We start from the raw sequence: 21,027 nt of genomic DNA on the forward strand, positions 1-21,027 counted from the left end.
CATGATCAGACTGTTTTGCGCTTTTTTGCATTTATTTCAATGTGCCTGTAGGTTCATCCTACAAAACACCTGCTATTGCAGGAGTCTAAAATGTTGGAGATAACAAATTAAGAGGTAAACCAAAAACCTCTCAATAATTTCCCTCTTATAGCACCAATCGATGCTTAGCAAACAAGGCATGAAATATTTCCCTAGCTATGTTCAGAAGTTTTCTGAGGATGGATTTTTATTCTGTAATAGCTCTAAATGGGTACATGCTGCATGCCTTTAAATCAGGAATGCCCTAGATTTCTCAGGCTATTTTCCAGTTTTGGAATACAGTATTCTGTACCATTTGATGTTTTGTGTAAAGATCCAGTGGCTTTGAAAGTGAGGGGAGAGACAGACTCGGAATAGATGTTTGAAAGGCCCATTGGACTAAAGATTGCAAGCATGAGGATTAGCACTGATGATCTATGAGTCACTCTAATCTTTTGTTCCTGCATCATTTAAGTCAGTCAGTCTTCAGGCCACCCACATATCTTTGCTTAATATGGGTTAGTAGAAGTAGTCAATAATTAACTCAAAGGAGATCAGTTAAAAATATTGACACAGATTACCCCCATGTACATGTGGCTCAGATGTAAAACTCGCACTGCAATTTTTTATACCTGACCAAAGACATGCTCTGTACAAGAGGTTTGATTGTAAAACCATTAAGTCATAGCTGATGCTGTACAAAATAAGAAGTGATGAAGTGTGACGGCAGCACAGCTTGTACATTATCATAATAATTTCTAGACACACTGGCTAGAGAAGTGTGTTGAGTTATAAGGCTGCCATCTCTTAGTGAGGAGCTGTGCAAGAGTGTTTAAGGGTGATTAGGGCATTTGGAAATCAGTGTTTTTGCATAGGTGGCACACTGTGCTCTTCAGTGACATGATAGTGTATCTACACCATTATAAGCAAACTAGCAGCTGTCATAACTATTGATTTTTCTTCTTTCTATCTGGCTGAATAGAAATAAATGTGATTGAATATGTACTTGAAGATTATTCTTTGCTAAAGATGTTGTACTGCATTTTTTATATGGTAAAAATTTAGAACCTAACAGAGTAAAAAATGATTAATCTTAAAACCATAATTCTTTATTTCACCTGTTTAGAACCTTTTTCTCCCATGAACATCAAAGTGCTGAGGAAATGTAATGTTATCCAACAGTCCACTATAAAAATGTTTCCCTCTTCATTATTGCATGTTGAATGTCTGTGACTGAAATAAGTCTAATGGAAGTGAAGCCTTGGCCACTTGTCATTCCAAACGCAGGCCAGGTATGGAACAGCCAGCAAGCAGTGAGGGTGGCATATTATCCAGCTCTCACCTTTCTTTTCTTATGGATGTTTTTCTCCTTTTCATTCAGTCTTACATTTTGAAAGATGGCTGAAGTATACTGTAGTCTCTTCATTGTGAATGAACCAGTTTTTAAGTAGTGTTGCCCCAAGTTCTTTTCTCTGTTATAGCTCTGCAACATGATGCAATAAAGTCTTACCAACAGTAAATTCAACCAGTAAAGATCTAAGAAACAGATTCTGATCTCATTTGTATCCGGGGACGTCCATGGTGCCCATCAGTTTTTAGTGCATTTGAAGTCAGCTCCAGGAGGAGCAGCATATGGCTTGTTTTTACACCGTTGATGTCAGTAAAGTTAGTCTGTGTTTACACTCATGCCAGTAGGATCATAATTTGTTCTTAGTATTCCAGAAATTAAATTCCCCAGACATCCTAAACGTAGTTCTATACAAGCCACAGGTAGCTCAGAATGCTTCATCTCAATGAAACACTGGATGCAATTCAAGAAGTACCAGGTCATCACATGTAAGTCCCTAAATAACCCATTTAGGCTACAGCTTTTATCCTCAGTGGGAGGTTCTTTACTAAATTCAAATTACTAGGTTACCGTAAATCCTGTTAACTGATTTAGGAACAGTATAAGGAGCAGATAATAAATCACAAAGCCCTAATTCTCTCTCTGATCTCTCCCTTTAGAAGGCTACTCGCGCTGCTGGAGAAGATCATAAGTAATTATCGGAGACCTTTAACTGGTTCATATGAGTGAAGAGTTGACATGAAATATATTCACCCAGAAAAACTGTCAGCTGGATTATGTGCATGAATGAGGCAGACAGAGCAGAAATTAATAGAGAGGAAGTTTTGTCTATACCAGTGCTACAAGGGCATTGTGTAATACAGGTCATATTTTAGATCACCTTATCTAACTTGATTTAAAGTCAAGTGTCTTGCTTAAACTAGTTATCTGGGTTTCTCTATAGCCAACAGAGAAGAGCAGTATCTCTAGTAATGAATCATCTTACCTAGGAGACGCATCCAAGATATAGTAAATCATGTGTGAGGAGTGCCTTTCTCCACTGTGTACTGTCATAGGTTACTCAGCTTGCTTAGACTGAACTTTTAACTTTAAGATGGATGAATTGAAGAAAGCGTATCTAAATCTTAATCACATTCTTTTACATCATTTCACATTTCTCATTTCACCTGTTCATCTAGAGACTAGATATACTTTTCATTCTTTTTTGCAAGAGGTGTGCATTTACAGTTCACAGTAGCTGGTGCTACAACTGATGCTGGTGAGGACTATGCTTTGATCATTGAAACTTGCATGTAAAGCTGGTTCTGCGGGGGGGTGGGGGGAAGTATTTGCATCTTTAACTTAGATTGCCCCCAAGTTAGGAGACATTTTTTGCTTTAATGTCGCCAGTTCTGCTTCTGTTAATAAATAATACAGTCTTCTGTATTGGAGGCTAAGCTAAACCTAACAAGAGACAAGTGGCAGAAGCATTGTATTGTGACCAGCCCGGTGGGTCCATGTGTGCTTGACATAGGCTCCCTTAGAATAGGGTGCTCCTAGGACTCAAAGGGCCTTTGGTGTAGCCACCATGAATGCAGACAAGATTAAATAGTTGTCTACCTCGCCTAGCCTCTCAGGTTCCTTCTGTCGTGGGGTTGCTGTATGTCAAAGTACAGCAATTGTTGATTGCTGCTATTAGGGTGCACTATCAGTGGTGTGGCACCAAACAAGACTTCCTGGTCAGAGCATTCATTATTTGACTCCTCTAATAGCAAGCCAGAAGTCCCTTACATTTCCCTCTGAGGTTAATGTCACACTCTAACCTCCCAAGGTGTTCTGCACATGTATAAATTAACATTTTTAAAGCATTCTGATAGTGATGAATAGTTAATTTATAAAAGAGGGAAGGAAGGAAGGGAGGAAGGAAGGAAGGAAGAAAGGAAGGAAGGGAGGATGAGAAGAAGGGAGGGAGGAAAGAAGAATGAGAAGGAGGAAGGGAGTGAGGCAGGCAGAGTGGGCAATAGAGAGGGAAGGTGAGGAGGAAAGGGAAACAAAGAAAAATTACTGTATTTAAAGAGTAGAACTGAAGTTTTACTCCAGAAAAACTAGGAAACTTGTGGGTTTGACCTCTGTAGATCTGAGGCTTCAGCAGTTATGCCTGAGCATCTAGTTACTATAAATGCTTTGTCTAAATGCCTTTAATCATGACTGATCAGAGCTTATTCTGGGCTTGAAATGCTCTTCCTTCTAAAGCAGGTCAAAATATTGTTTCTGATCAGTACACTTTTGTTAAAAAAAAAAGAAAAAAGAAAAAAGAAAAAAGAAAAAATTATAGAAAATAAATGTCAAATGCCTTGGCTCAGATTTTACATCTCTATTTCTTCATGTTTAGTGTGTATTTGCTTTGTGGTCTTCCCATATGCAAGGTGATACCATCTAGAGGAGATATTTACATGTTGCTGTTAATTGCAACCACAGAATATGTCTTCATGAATGTATGTGTCCTACATTTCCATGGCATAGAGTAGTTTATTACCATTAGTTAAAGACGACAGACTGAGACTCAGAAAGGCTAAATGTTTCGTTCAGATGAAATATGAACACTATGGAGAAATAAACGTGTCTTCCAAGAATATCAATCAGTGCATCATGTCCCTTTTCTGATTGTATACCATCTTTTTATAAGCTGGTTACAGCCCTGTTGGACTGGTTTAGGGACTCATCGTTGCTTCAGTTTTGACCTAAGTTTACAGGCACAAGTGCCAGCAGGTGATAGATATTGGATATTTCATAATAGGGGCTGACAAGCTAGGAGCTTGGAGCACAGGAAATGAAAAAGGCATATCTGAGAGACACAAAGTTCCAGGTTCAGTCTGAAAACATACCAGTAGTCTTAAACACTAATTATGGGAAAATAAGGTACAAGCTGTTATACTGCCCATACAAAATAGCCAGCCTTTGAGGTTCTTAAGGTGTCTCTCAGCTATATATTTCTATGAATCTGCAGGTGGGTCTGCACCGCTGTGTTGGATCTGTCCTGGAGTTCCTCTGCCCGTGCTCTGAGGTGAGTGAAATTTAGCTCATCTTGTCTGTGAACCATTTAACTGCATTATCATACCAATTTCATATGGAAAATTTGGTCCCTGCCTGTGGCAGTAGGAATGAAATGACTATGCCTGCAAAGGAAACCAAGGATGCAAATCTCTCTTACACAGGAAATTACACCTTTGAATTTTCTCCATTTGTCTGTTTACATTCTCAGTGAATATTTCTGCCATTTGCTTTATATTTCTTTTTTTTTTCTTAGTAGTCTGAATTAAAGATAGTGTCTTCCAAAGATCTAGTGGGTTTCCGCTTGGTTTTTTTGTTAACATATGTTGCCTGTGGCATCACCCATTGCAGGCACAGATGAAGGCTAATACATCTTTATCAGCATACTGAATGAAGAGGCTGTCTTGTGGAATTGTCTAAGTGATATGCCTGGTATTTGCATTGTAATAAGGTCTGATGACAAAAACCCTCCAGGTCACTTTGTCTGAGTCTTTGCAGAATGTTAATACGGCTGTGAGGAACTGCAACTTGCATACAGTACAAATGCACTTGGATGCAAACCATTCAATTACTTCAGCAACCTGTAGAAGCCAAACCCCATCTGTGTCCTTTCAGAGGTTTCTGGTGGCTTCACTGAGCTTTGAATCAGACAGATACATATAATCAGATTACTCAGGGGTGGAATTTTAAGACAGTGTTCATTCAAAAGACTGAAATAAATACCAATAAAATTCCTAATGGTGGAAAAAACAGGACACTAAGAAATGCAGCATTGAGGTTAAACTGTCTTAATTTAGGTACACAGATTGTCCACAGACATATCTGAGGGAGCTGTCTTGTCAGCTAAAGGAGCATCACTCTTCTCATCTTCTCATGACAGCTGAAACAAGTCCAACAAATAACACTTTTGAAGTGTCTATTTGTGTCCACTGATTGTCAAGGAATCCAGGAAAGCATCTCTGATATAGACACATGCATTGAAAACATTTGGAGTGAGATGGGATGAATCCCACTTCAACAGCTTTTGAAAGTCACAATGAGACCAGCACCTAAATTTTTGCCCTTTTGCTGTACAATACTGTCCTGGTTTCAACTGGGATAGAGTTAATTTTCTTCCTAGTAGCTGGTGCAGTGCTGTGGTTTGGATGTGGTATGAGAACAATGTTGATAGGACACTGATGGCTTTGGTTGTTGCTGGATAATGTTTATACTAAGTCAAGGATTTTCCAGTTCCTTGGGCCCTGCCAGCGAGAGGGCTGGAGGGACATGGGAAATTGGGAAGGGACACAGCTGGGACAGCTGACCCGAACTAGCCAAAGAGGTATTCCATACCATATGGCGTCATGCTGAGTATATAAACTGGCAGAAGAAGAAGGAGGGGGGATGATGACATTTGGCATTATGGCGTTTGTCTCCCAGAGTAACCATTATGCATGATGGAACCCTGCTATCCTGGACATGGCCGAACACCTGCCTGCCGATGGAAAGTAGTGAATGAATTCCTTGTTTTGCTTTGCTTGCATGCGCGGCTTTTGCTTTACCTGTTAAATTGTTATTGTTCTTATCTCAACCCTCAAGTTTTACATTCCTTTCCAATTCTCCTCCCCATCCCTCTGGGTGAGAGACAGTGAGCGAGCAGCTGCGTGTTGCTTGGTGGTTGGCTGAGGTTAAACCATGGCCATTAACCAGACCATTCACTCTCTGCAGTGGATGAGACTTATTTTACTTTACTTTAGAGAAGCCTGCTGCAGACATCTATGTATACCTGCATCAGCCTAGGTTCCAATTATCACCTATGGAAACAATTAGACACTTGCACTACAGACATTTGTATGCATCAGATGAATCACACCTAATGAGTATTTGCTTGTTCTTGTCTGTTGAGGTTAGGTATCCTGAGAACAGAAAGCTAATGGACGTTGAATTGCAGTTTTCCACAACTTAAACAAGGTCCACAGAGAAAATGGAGCTGTTCATTGAGAGCCATGATGAAAGGATCAAGAGGTAGTTGCCAAAAGTGGCAACAAATGGAATCCAGGTGTGAGAGACTGTGCCGGTGAGGCCCACCATTGCCACAGCAGATGTGTTGTCTCAGCATTGCTAAACTCATGCCACCACCACAGTGAATACATTGTTAACGCAGGAAGATAACACCACTGCCACCGCAGAGATTTATCTATACCTTGTTAAAGGAGGAAACCGACTGACGCCATGGAGCAACAGGGGAGGCTGATCCTGCAAAACTTAACCAAACCCCTGTGCATGTGCCCAGACTTGGGGTGAGGGGGGTCAAGGTGCCTGGAGGCCCCTGAGGAATGTTGGACACGTACAATGGGGTGTGGTTGAGCAGAACAGCTTGTAACAACTCTATAAAAAACAGAACCAACTAACATGGGACAGAACATTTCCCCCACTAGACTTGAAAACAAATCGGACTGTCAGGACTCTGCAGCTCCGGGGTGGTAGCTATCGCTCTGAGCTTGTCCTTTTTTCCCCTTCTTTCTTTCCTTCCTTTCTCTCTTTATCTCTTGCTCTGTCTCCCTTTGCATTTGCAGATTTATTGTTGGGCAAATAAAGTTCCTTGCCTCTTGACTCCGTTTTGAGTCTTAATTCTGTTCCCGAGAATACAAAGAGAACCATGCTCCAGTCTCAGACCGGCATGCAACACCAGGTCATAAATAAGATAAAAACCCAAACCACTTAACTTGGGACATTTATTGTAGTCTGCAAGTTTCACAGAAAATACTTTGTCACTGGTGGTCAGATGCTGAAACAGGTTGCCCAGAAAAGCTGAGAAACATGTCAAAGCTATGACTAGGAAGTGGGACTACCAACCTGACTTATTCTGTGACTCTGAGGTATAACCTATTATGAAAAGTGAGGGAAGGAGCAAGATGCTTTGGTACCCAAGACATCTCCCCATGGAGTACTCCATTGGTACCTTCCAGCTCTTGAAGACAACTTCCACCTGTCACTGAGCGAAGGCGGGATTTGCCTGATCAACTGGGGCAAAAAGGTTAAAAAGCCTCTCTTTGCAGTCAATGAATACAGTAATTACTTCTCAGCAAGGACTCTTTTTCCCTAGAGCAGACATCAAAAACAGGCTAGATGGATGCACCTTGGATGCACTCTCTTTAATCTTCCTAAGATAAATAAAGCTGATTACCGAGTCTGAGTCCTCCCTGGAAAAATGCAGAGGCTCCGGGAGAGGCAATTGTGTTATGCCTCAGTGAGTTACTGTGGTATCAACGATGCTCTGTACTGCTGCTGCTTTAATTGGCCTATGGTTGATAGTATGAAAATTAGATGCTCTAAAGTTCATTTATTTCCAGTCCATTCAGTACTTGTTAGAATTATTTTCTGTTTGCACTCTGTGGCTGAAACCAGACCTGTTTGCTGCTGACTGCTGCCCTGGCCAGCCCCTCTGAGTACATACAGTGTTATGCAAAACGTGAGCTGAGGAATAAGGTTGCCCTTTGCTTTAAGGGCCACATGAACATCCAGCCAGTGAGGTTCAAGGCAGCATGAACTACTTACAGCATTGAGAGCTGCTAGCAAGGCAAGGGCAGGATTGTGTGCAGCTTTATTTTTATGACTTCCAGGGTCCATTATTCATCAGTGGTCAAGCAGACAGCAACCTCTTCTTTATCGTCTGTTCCTGGATGTTGCAGTGAAAGCAAGAATTTGGATTGGACTTACCTGACACAGAAAATCTGATTTGTTTATCAGATGTGAGAAATGGGGACTGCAATTTGTGCTCTTTATCTAAACATGCTTGTGTGCAAAGAAGTTAACTAACAAATTTTCAGACTGCATTTTCAATCTCCTCTTACTAAATATATATGAACTTTAAATTCAGATCATTTCTTCTTAAGGGTTACATTTCAAAGATGAGCTGGCAAGGAAGAAGACCGGCCCAGCTGAACAGAGAGCTTTGGCTGGAACTCAGGAAAAAAGGAGACTTTATGCCCTTTGGAAGAAAAGGCAGGCAACTCAGGAGGACTATGAGGGTATCATGAGATTATGTAGGGGGAAAATGAGAAGGGCCAAAGCTCAACTAGAACTTAATCTGGCTACTGCCAAGAAGACAATAAAAATGGTTTTTATAAATGCACCAGCAACAACAGCAGGGCTAAGGAGAATCTACAAGCTTCAATGGATGTGAGGGGGAAGCATAGTGACAAAGGATGAGAAAAAGGCTGAGGTAGTTAAACCGTTCTTTGATTCAGTCTTTAATAGTAAAACCCGTTGTTCTCCAGGTACCCAGGCCTCTGACCTAGAAGGCAGGGATGGGGAGCAGAATGAAGCCCCCAGAATCCAAAGGGAAATGGTCAGTGACCAGCTACGCCGCTCAGACACACATAGATCTATGGGGCTGGATGGGATCCACCTGAGAGCATGGAGGGAGCTGGCAGAACAGCTCAATGAGTCACTTTCAATCATTAATCTACAGTTCTGACTAACCAGGGAGATCCCAGTTGACCAGGAGTTAGCAAATGTGACATCCATCTACTGGAAGTGCAGGAATGAGGATCCAGGGAACTGCAAGCTGCCAGCCTGACCCCGGTGCCAGGGAAGGCTCTGGAGCAGGTCACCCTGATGCCATCACCCTGTTATGTGCAGGACAACCTGGCAATCAGGCCCAGCCAACATGGGTTTATGAAAGGCAGGTCCTGCGTGAGGAGCCCCATCTCCTGCTGGGACAAGGGGACCCGCTGGGTGGCTGAGGGAAAGGCTGTGGCTGGCGCCTGCCTGGGCCTTAGTGAAGCCTTTGGCACCGTCTCGCCCAGCATCTCCTGGAGAAGCCGGCTGCTCCCGGCCGGGCCGGGGGGGCTCTGCGCTGGGCACAGCCGCTGGGCAGGAGCCCCCAGCGTGCCCAGGTGGCCAAGGGGGCCAGCAGCGCCCTGGCCGCTGTCAGAAGCGCTGTGGCCGGCAGGGCCGGGGCAGTGCCCGTCCCCCTGTGCTGGGCACCGGGGCGGCCGCCCCTCGGGGCCTGGGCTCAGGGTCGGGCCCCTCAGGGCAGGGGGGACGCAGAGGGGCTGGAGCGTGTCCAGAGCCGGGCAGGGGCTGGGGCAGGGGCTGGGGGGGGGGCGGGCGGGGGGAGCTGGGGGGGGTCAGCCTGGAGAGGGGGGGCTCAGGGGCACCTGGTGGCTCCCTACAGCTGCCTGGCAGGGGCTGTAGGCAGGGGGGGTCGGTCTCTGCTCCCAGGGAACAAGCGCCAGGACACGGGGAACCGGCCTCACATTGTGCCGGGGGAGGTTTAGGTGGGTGTGAGGAAAAATTCCTTGACTGAGAGGGTGGTCAGGTATTGGAACAGGCTGCCCAGGGAGGTGGTGGAGTCACCATCCCTGGAGGTGTTTAAAAAATGTGTAGATGTGGTGCTTAGGGACATGGTTTAGTGGTCAACTTGGCAGCTTTAAGTTTATGGTTGGACTTGATGATCTCAAAGGCTTCTTCCAACCTCAACAATTCTGTGTTTCTATGGTTCTATTAACTATAAACAGCTGACAGATGATATCCCTAAATCAGAAAAAATGAAATGGGACATATTATTGGAGAAAAAACTATGGAATGGGTCTATTTAGGCAATGAGATGCAGACACTGATAAAATTACGGCATTTCTTTTAAATTTCAAAGTAGCATTTTGTTCATGGAGGGTTAATTACATCTTGATGGAGACTGACAGCCTGTTAGCATCTATGGCAACACTTTCCTGTCCCACCTCTGACCCTCCAGGAAGTAGAAGTCAGGGCTTTTGTTCCCCTGACTGATTTGCCAGAAACTCTAGATCATGAGGGAGGACATCTTTTGCACTGCTCAGCGTTACATGAAATCCTTGTAGGAAACATTGAGCAAGCTATTGTTTTTCACAGATGCCTCCCTCTTATATAAAATCCTCAATAATTAACCAGCAGCGTCTTCAAAGCAGTAATATGCCACAGAAATAAGAAATAGCAGGGATGACAAAGTGATAATACCCATGTGTTTTGATGCAGAAATGACGTGGTAGCAGTCTCAGAACAGTTCATCATCCTTTATGACTTTATTGGCATTTATGCTATTCTTCAAGCTTCACAGGAGATACCTTGTCACACATGCTTGATGTGCACTGTATCTTGCTGTTCCCACCACTGCATTCTTATTTCCACCAGTGCCAGAATTCAGGTGAAGGCATCAAGAGAGGGGAAGACCCTATTTGCATTTCCATGGCACCCCAATGGAAGACAAACGAAGTTCTTTAATTGCTTAGCTTCTCTTCGAGCATCCTCATTGAGATTAGGAATGTATCCAAAGAAAGTGGACCTCAGAAGAAATTTTTCCTCCACACCTTTCTGCAAGTGTAATTTTTTTAAGTTTTACACAACTAGAGAAGGTAATGTCCAGGTATTTGTGCTCACTGCACAAAAAGCACTGCTTCTGAAGCTGTATTTTACATCAGATAACTTTGTCAAAATGTTCAAAAGAGGATAGACCATGTACAGCTTCTCTTAGTGGTGCATGGGAAAAAGATATCAATTTAGTAAAATAAAGCTGCTTAAAATTAATGTGTTCTCTGTGTCTGTCTGTTTTCACTTGTATTTCTCAGAAGAAACCATACAGACACATCTAGGCCCATATAAACCATATTTATGAATTGTAGACATACTCAGCAAGTTGCTTGGACTAGGTTTTGATAGCTTCTAGATCAGAAAATGATGAGGATATGGGGCTCCCTGAGTTTTAAGGGTTTGTTATCTTATTTTAATATGCAACAATATTCATAGGTTTTATCTTCCACATTTAGCACATTTTCCTGAACCCCCTTAACACTGAAAAATGTTGACTATTTGAACCCACAGATCATTGCAATATCTTTCTATATCTTACCGGGTTTACATATTGGGTTGTATTTCTCCTCTCCAGCTCTTAGCCAGAGGGTTGGAAGTAAAATCCATTCTGTACGCATTTAGGGAAGAGGGAAGTCAGATCAATAATTTGTGGTAGCTTCTTGGCAGAACAAACCAGATACATTCACAAAATTATTGATTCTATTAACCCATGCTCCACTGCAAACTAACAATAGGTCAGCTCAGTCATATTTCTCCTTTATTTTATTGAAAACAAATTTAGAATAGATTGCAAGGAGTAAGGACACTTACCTCAAGGCACCTCAAGAACTGGAAAATCAAGATTTGTGTTCCCCCAAATCACCAGGCTGCCTTGAAAAGATTGTGATAGTTAGGATTTAGATAAATGGCATTCTCTGTATGTGTGTGTGTCCTCTGTTTCGAAACCTTCCGGGTTTGCATATGTCACCTTGAGAAGTTTTTCGCTGAAACTGATAGAAGTAGAAAAGATTAATGTCAGGCCTAAAACCACACATCAAATCCACACTGGAGTTTTTATGACGCTTCCTTCTCTCCATGAAAGGCTGAATCCTCACTCTCTCCTCTGGCTCTTGGAAAATGTTTTCTCCCAGATATAAGTGCCTCTGCTTTGTCCTTCTGCTTATGCCCTCTCACTTTCAAAGATAAGGTAAAAAACATGTTGTCATAAAGAAATGCAGTGTGTTGCCTTTTGCCATCACCACTTGCCAGCTTTCATTATTGCTGTGCCTGTTCTTTGCCTGGAGCAATATTATTTTAATGTTCTGTTAAAAAAAGCCCTTGACACTCTCTAGTAAAATAAAGAGTCTGAAAGACAATAATATGCATGTGTATGTGAGCATGCGGAGTTTCCTGGCAGATTCCATGCCAATTGGTTTATTTCTGATCATAGCAACATTATTTTCCCTTCAAGCAAACAAAATGCTTTGAAGTGATGTTTCCCTTGACACTGTGAGCCATTGAAAAGCTGTCAAGAACAAACAATAGAGAAAAAGGGATGCATGTCATGTTTGAGGGAGCTGGGACAGTGATGTGCCACAACTTTGGCTATCAAATGAAACTCACAGAGACCATCATGTGTATGTGTGTGAAAGACATGGGTATAATATTAGTGGGAAGCACTGAACTGCAATTAGCTGTATAAAAAGATATTCAGTTTATGCATGGAGAAAGTGAACGGAAGCGATCAAATGCCTCATGGTACCATGGTATGTGATTCATGGTTTCTATCTGGCATATGCAAAGATGAAGTTGACATACAGAGAAATTGGGGATGGAGACACGAACAGGCTGCTCCAGCCACAAGACAGAGGACACAAGAAGCCTGGATAGCCTGGCTTGCTGCTCCTGGTCAGAGTGGTTGGAAATGTAATGCATATTGATGGAAATAGTCATAAGAAGTAACCAATCCACTGACCTTCAGCTTTCTTTTGAACAAGTCTAGCTATCCAGAGGTTTGGATAGTTACTGGGGCCATGGCTACCTTACCATCCCCATTAACCTGCTTTCCTTGGTAACTGTCTGCTTTACTTATGCCCAGAGACAGCCTGGCCTCAAAGATTAAGTGGAAAGGATCATCTAAATCTCACAATAATGTCCTGTAGTAGAAAATATGAACAAAATGTATCACTACCAACAAAAGTTGTGTAGGTTTCTTCCAAGGAGGCTGTCAGAAGGAGCCCCACTCATGCTGATGGTGCTGGCTTTTCCCTGGAAGCAGGAACCAGTGTGAGGACATCAGCCTCTGGATCCTGGCAAATGACCACTGGCCATGTTAACCACAGTGTTTAAAAGGATTATGTTTTTCTCTGCCAGAGGTTACTTCCTCGGTGCGCTGATACCCAGTCTGTCATAGCAGATTAAACAACTGATAAAAACGTGTTTATGCTATCATGCCTGTGCTGAGACATGGACACATCCCAGTCCGTAGCTTCTGCCTTAACAGCAGTAATCACCAGTAAGAAGATAGCCAGATAATGAGTGGTAGTAAGGTCCTAACCCCCTGCAGATGTTTGCTTCAGAGTAGATGAGTCAAAGCTCCTACAGTACACCACTTAATGAGCACTCATTACATGACCAGTTGTTGCAGTGTGTCGTAGCCTGCCTAAAAGTTTTTTTCTTTCTTTATGGAGGGTCTGTAATACAGTTCTTCCCCCAGTTTTCTTTTATAGCATTGCAATGAAAAAACTGATCCAGAAATATCAATATTAATATATATTCATGTGGATTTATCTTACTAAAACACAGATGAGAGACTATTGTATTGCAGTCCCTTGTGTTACGCAGTCTCCTTAGTAAATAATTTTTAATCACAGAATCAGAATACCAGGTTGGAAGGGAATGTTCTTATGAAAGTTACAACTGGAAGCTAAACTAAAAGAAAAAAATCCATAAAATTAACCATCATATAAAAAAATTAACCATATATACAAAAGTAAGCTGAAGACTCTGAGAAGTTCAGTGAGGACTTTCAGATCTGCTTCATTATTGTATGTGGAAAATGGTTGAGTAGTGCATAACCTGATGGCAAGTAAAAATCCTGAAAGACGGGTATGATTTCATACCAGCTCACTGCAGGGCATCTTGGATTGCAGCATAGGTGATGTTCTATGTAGTTTAAGGAACTGGAATTTCATAGAATACCATGTTGGAAGGGACCTCAAGGATCATCTGGTTCAACCTTTCTTGGCAAAAGCACAGTCTAGGCAAGATGGCCCAGCAGCCTGTCCACCTGAATCTCAAAAGTCTCCAGTGCTGGGGATTCCACCACTTCTCTGGGGAGATTATTCCTATGGCTGATTGATTTTTGTCATTGGGAAAAATTTTCCTCTTGTGTCCAACCAGAATTTCTCAGGAGTAACTTGTACACATTACACCTCATCTTTTCCACGTGACTCCTTGTAAAAGGGAGTCTCCATCTTCTTTGTAACTACTCTTTAAATACTGAAACATGGTGATAATGTCTCCCCTAAGCCTTCTTTTCTCAAAGTTGAACGAACCCAGTTCTCTTAGCCTTTCCTCGTATGGTAGGCTTCCCAGTCCTTTGATCATCTTTATGACTCTTGTCTGGACTGTCTCCAGCCTGTCCACATCTTTTTTGCATAGTGGGGACCAAAACTGAACACAGTATCCCAAGCGTGGCCTGACAAGTGCTGAGTAGAGTGAAATAACATCTTCTTTATCTCTGCTGGTGATACCCTTGATGAATCAACCCAGCACCCCATTGACTTCTTTGCCACAGCAGCAGACTGTTCACTCATATTGAGCTTGTTGTGCTTGAGGACCCCCAGATCCCTTTCCACAGAGCTCCTCCCCAGCCAGGTAAATCCGAGCCTGTGCTTCACTCCTGCATTACATTTTTCCAAGACCTTAAACCTTTACTGGTTGAATTTCATATGGTTCATGTTAGCCCACTCTTCCAACCTATCCAGGTCTTCCTGCAGGGTGGTTGTCCCTTCTGGAGTGTCCACTTCCCCACTCGACTTGGTATCAGTTTGATTTCAGAAACATTAGTGGAATTAAAAAATTGAAAGCTTCCTAACCATGTTGCAAATATATTTGATTCTTACTAAAAGAGATTATATGTTGCTTATCATAATCTGCAGTGTGTATGGAGGTGTAGCTTAAAATATGTGAAAGGATAGGAATGAAGCTTCATGGCACCGATGATTCTGGGTAGGAGTGATGACTGTTTGGCCACTCCATTTTTAACCCGTGTTCCAGGCTTCTGGGAAGATATGTGCCATGAACTAATCCTAAAGCAACTGCTTTCCAGGAAACAGGAGCTGCCAGACAGAACATGCTGAACAAACCCCCCCCCCACCACCACTATTTATTCATCCTTTGTCTAGAGCTCAGATACAAGAACTTTCAACACCCATGTCAGATGGATGTTGTTTCCCACCCCATATGACATTCATTTTGGTCTCTGAAAAGCATGCATCTGCAGACTTGACTCCTCAATACCAGACTTTCACTGATGTTTCAGCCTCTGTAGCCTAAAAGGTAGATGATGGCTTTGGAATTTTAATTCAGAGTCAGTACTTTAACCATAAGTAGGGAATTGAGCACAAAAGTTTGAGATCTGGAAAAAGCCAGACAGCAGATAAATGGCAAAGAGAGAGGTAGATAGATAGAGGTAATAGCCATGATTTTCTCTTAAAACTTATGTGGTGGAGTAGCTGGTGGTTCTTACTTATTTTATAGATACATCATGATTGGAAAGCTTCCTCAGAAAGTGAGAAACATGAATTTTGGGACAGTGACGACACTGAAGGAAGTCAAAAATAAATAGAATGTATCTGTTTATAATTTATTTTGAATTGAAATCACTGCATTTTCAGTGTCTCATCTGGAATGCTAGACGACTACCTTTATTAGTGGCTTCTCCTCCTGTCAAAAAAAAGGAGTTTTGAAACCACCCAGCCATGCTGTAGAAGACAGCCCTTCATGTCAAGCAATGGATCAGACAGGTACCACTCCTCTCCATTTCTCCTATAGCAGCTGAGTTGCTGCTCAGGTTGCTGCACAGAAATGAATGAATCACAGAATCATAGAATCATTTAGGTTGGGAAAGACCTTTGAGATCATCAAGTCCATCAAGTAAATTTAACGCTGCCAAGTTGACCACTAAACCATGTCCCTAAGCACCTCATCTACACATTTTTTAAACACCCCCAGGGGTGGTGATTCCACCGCCTCCCTGGGCAGCCTGTTCTAATGCCTGATCACCCTCTCAGTGAAGACATTTTTCCTCATCCCCAATCTAAACCTCCCCTGGTGTAACTTGTGGCTGTTTCCCCGTGTCCTGGCGCTTGTTCCCTGGGAGCAGAGACCGACCCCCCCTGCCTACAGCCCCTGCCAGGCAGCTGTAGGGAGCCACCAGGTGCCCCTGAGCCCCCCCTCTCCAGGCTGACCCCCCCAGCTCCCTCCGCCGCCCCCCCCAGCCCCTGCCCCAGCCCCTGCCCCAGCCCCTGCCCGGCTCTGGACACGCTCCAGCCCCTCTGCGTCCCCCCTGCCCTGAGGGGCCCGACCCTGAGCCCAGGCCCCGAGGGGCGGCCGCCCCGGTGCCCAGCACAGGGGGACGGGCACTGCCCCGGCCCTGCCGGCCACACATCTTTCACATACAAAATAAACGACTCCCATCGCAAAAAGAAAAGCAAGGAGGAGAGAGCATTACTCTGCAGTGCCGTGTATTTTATGACAGTATACAAAAAAAAAAAAGAAAAGATAAACCATCAGATTTCATCTCTGAATATCTGTTAGCACCACCCCTGGCTCTTTCCCTGGGCTCAGAGAGGTAAATGGGCAGAAGAGAGACTAATCCTGCCAGCCCTCAGGCACTGAGCAGTTTGGAAGTGTCTCAGCTTTGAGGATTATTGCAAACCCAGCAGCAGAAATGCAGACATCCGAGACATTTCCGAATAATCAGAGAGGTCCCTTTGGGTTTGACGCCAGTAATTTTGAGGTTCTAAATTTTGTACTTTCACAGCCAAAACGACAGGTAGGCATCGAAACCTCCTTGGAGGCATTTGTGTCTGTGTACTCCAGTTACTTGTCAGCAGCCCTTTCTTCATCTATTTACAGGAGATGATAGGATCTTTGTGGCAGGGAAAGTCCAGATGATGTATGTGTCTCAAATCTTCAGAAAGGGAGCCATGTAAATTCAGTTGGCACAATAAAATTAGTATAATTCATTAATTAGGTCAATTTCAATTACTTATGTATAGAAAATTGATTTTCTTCTAGCAAGATAAATCCAATTTAAAAATCTTGTCAACTCTCTTTTCTTCCAAGAAACATCCATAAATGGGCCCTTGCTGTTATCAGATGTGTGAAGCAACATAACTGTATAGTTTCACACCTAGTTGATTACTTAACCATCTGTTCTTTCCAACAACTCAGCATACAAGATGGGAGGAAAGGAGGGGAAGAGAAATAAACGGAAACATTGTTGTGATTGTTTTCTAACCCATCTCTTAATTTTTCATTTGAACCACAAATCCTGGGGCAATTTTTATTACAGTGGTATATGTGCTGCAACAAGGCCTATATATAAAGCAAACCTTTTATAACTCTTTTTACTCCTTCTCAGAAAAATTGAAATGTATAACAACATTCTTCACATCCTCTCTGGCTGGCTATAAAATGGAGGTGGAGGGAGGAGAATTTTGTAGGTAGAACATTATGTGCATTAGATAAAAATCAGTTACTTAGTAGCTCATACTTAAAAATATTCACACTTAATTTAACTCTCTTCATTCTCTGGGAGGATGTGGGTGTTTTAATCTTTTTGGTTGATAAAATCATTCATCTAGATAGGCAGTTTGGAAACTGACTTCAGGTTTTCAGTTACTTTTGTTCTAATGTGTCCTCTTTGGCTTAATTTTATTTTTCAGTCATCATCTAAAAACAGAGGCCTGGACAGATTTAATTAAAATAGATAGGGTCCAATTACACATTTTAAATTATGGATTTTGCAATTATTAAACCCCCCAAATAATACCCTTGCAATATTTTTCCCCTGACATTTTCGCTTAAACACAAGCCCAGACCTCCTTCATTTGTATAGCTGTGCCAATAACGAGAACTTTGCCATCCTCTACTATTTTATTTATCCATTGTAATTATTGACTTATGTGGCACAAGAATTTTGGGGAAAAAATATCAGATGGCATATAGAATTTTGAAAAAAAAAATCATTATGAGAAATCTAGCAAATGCACAAAGGAATTCTGTGTAAACAAAGAATCTCACTGACCACACTCAATACATAGGTGAAACGGCATCTTTTGAAGCAGGCATTGCATACAGATATATATAGATATAGATATAGATATAGATATGGCCACTGCCAGCTTCATGAATAGCCACTAGTGACTACCCAAACAAAAAGCAGAAGTTTCCCTCTTTTGGCCAATGGAGGTAAAAAATTGGTGTGCAAGTGAGCATTAGAGAAGAAAATATGGAAATAACATGTCAGTCAGAGGCATTTTAGGAACCCCTCCCTTATAGCAATACTTGTCCTATGTTAAAAAAAAAGCCACAAAAACCTAGGGATTGCTGAGGTTAAGTCAACCTTCAACTAACCCTTCTGTAGACTACAGTAGTCCTTACCTAGCTGCTGAGATGCCTGACTCCTTTGGCACAGTAAATCACCACCAGTCCAAGACAGGCAGCAGCAAATTGAGGTAACGTCCACGGTGTCTCTGAGTTGAGGAACTGAGCAAGTCCTAACGGAAGAAGTGCCTTGTGAGCTGCTCGTAGCTTTGGGATGCTCAGAGACAGGTGTTCAGGAATGGGAAAGGCTGATGTGACAGAAGTGCTTACTTGTTTGTCTGTTTGTTTGTTTGTTTTCTCACAGCTGTTTTCTGCCCCAGTAAAAAGACTGGGTGAGAGGTTTCTCTTTACCTGACAGGGACTGAACAAATGAGGGGAGGAGATCCCAGGAGACTTCGGTTGTAACTGTAGGAACCAGGGTGGGGACCTGGGAAATACCAGAGCTTCCTGGGAAGAAGAAATTACCATGGAAAGTTACTTACAACACAGGAATTCACTGCATTAACTGAAAATCATCATAAAGTCAAAGATACATCTTGAGGGACACAAGTGGGTGGGAGAGAGTTGCGCACAAACACTGATGGTTTCTCGTCTTTCCCCTTTAGTCACTTTGAGGTTTCTGTGCTTAAAAAGTGAAATATCCTAGCTCTTATGCAGTAAAACCTGGGGGTTTATGTTTCCTTGAAGGCTCACTATAGGGCAAGGCCTAGACAGAAACATCTCAATGTTTTGGTAAATGTTGGGTCTTTGGTGGGATGCACAAACAAGGCTGACATCGGTGGGTCTGAGTAACACATCTGTATTGGAGGAGGGAAACAGCTGTGGCAGCAGCACTGTGGGACCAGGTCTTTGTGTTGAGGAGAGTATGATGGGGCTTTCTGCTCTACCACTATACAGAAAGGACGAGGAGTATACTGGAAATATTTTTACTTTTCTTCAGCTCAGCTATCGACCTATGTTTTCTACATCTTTTGAACTGAAAGCCCAGTAGTTGTAGCTTTGTGTTTTGGGAGAGGAACTTGGTTAGTGAGCTTGCCTGTCACCCATGTGTGAAAATGTCTGAGCTTGCTTTTGTTTCTTCAGGTATTGTGTCTTCTTTAAAAGTAATGCTTCCAAGAGTAATGGCTAGGTTGCCACACGTCTGTGGTTTAAAGCTATAAGTTAGGTTTGCAGCCCATCGTATTTCAGATCGATACACTACAGAGAGCTGACACAGATTCTGCGCAAAGACAGATTGCACTTGCAAAGGAATGTCATGCCATTTAAAAATGGAATTAACCAAGATGGAAATGCTAAAAATACATGAAAGATAAAGTTTAAGTCACTAATGGAAAATCCTGTGTGTTATTCTGCTTATTAAAAGACAACAAACTGCTGCAAAATAAATGCTCCTTGTTAATTAACTAATATTTAACCAGCACAGTGTTCTGTTCTAAAAACAAAAAGAAGTTTCTGTTGATCACTCTTTGTTGGTGGTCCTTTAAAAAGGTAGATAGAAAACCAAACGCTCTATATTTAAATTACTCTTTTTTTTTCTATGCAGTGAAGCAGGAGCATGCTGTGGTGCTTGTCATCGTTTTCTTTATGACCCCAAGCCCTCAATCTCAAAAAATAGGAGAGAAAATGGAGGTCATGCTGCTTCTTATACATGTTGCCATGCAGATATGTGCTCATCATACAGAAGCAGACTTTCAAATGGGGTGTTTAGTTCTAAACCTCAAAGTAACATGCTTTTTTTAACAACAATTATCACTGGGGTTTTTGCACTCCATAAATGGGGCTGCTACTGCCTGTCTCGCTGTGTTAGACTCATTGAATATGACAGGGATCCATCTGCTGAATTCCATGAGTTGTTAGCATGCTGCAGGTAGGCAGAGTTACCTATTTTGCACCTTAAGGCCCAGATTCTACAGTAGACTTCCATGGGAGGCAGCTTGGCAATGGAAGAGGGAGAAAAAAAACCCACATTGCTGAGAAGAGAGAAGATTTTGTTAAAGAACTGGATAAAGATTAATAAAAACTAGCATAGTGATTGGCTGAATTTTGATAAATCACCTTTGTTTTCTGCATCTAGCCTTTTCCCACCTTTTCAGGTTTAAAATCAATATATCTTTCCAATGAACTTCTCAATAACCAGAAAAGGTCTAATTTCTCATTTGCAGCTGTGACTGCTGTATGAAAAGGTATTTCAAACTGTGCCAAAAAATCACCACCTGGATAAAATTTAACTGACACCCTCCCTCTGCAGTAGATTTTTTTTTTCCCCAGCAGGCCAAAAAGTTAATGCTGCTTTCCTCACTCTCAATTACTTTTACACCTCCCATAATATTTCATCAAGGATGTAAGGTCTCTGGTTTCTTATTTAACCTTTCAACAACATATTAGAGACTAAATTAGAAATATATTTTCCCCGATGACTTTTACAGCATTGCTGCCATTCACTGCATAGGATCAGAGATATAGTGGTCTGCACCAAAAATTATAGTTCTTCCACATGTATTCTTGCCTCATAGCTTCACCATTTTGGATGCTGCCTTTGGGCTGGAATAGGGTTCTCTGTGAACAGTACAAGACATTTGTTTCCTGCTGCTTTTGTATCTCCTTCTTCCTCCTGGGCAGGCTTCCTTCCTCTGACCATGGCAGTCTTCTGAGTTATAATTCTTCTGGCTAGTTGCTGGCTCATTTTTGGACTGTTTTTTTTTTCC

This window comes from Falco naumanni, chromosome 5 (assembly GCF_017639655.2).
Source record: "Falco naumanni isolate bFalNau1 chromosome 5, bFalNau1.pat, whole genome shotgun sequence".
In the NCBI taxonomy this organism is placed as follows: Eukaryota; Metazoa; Chordata; class Aves; order Falconiformes; family Falconidae; genus Falco; species Falco naumanni.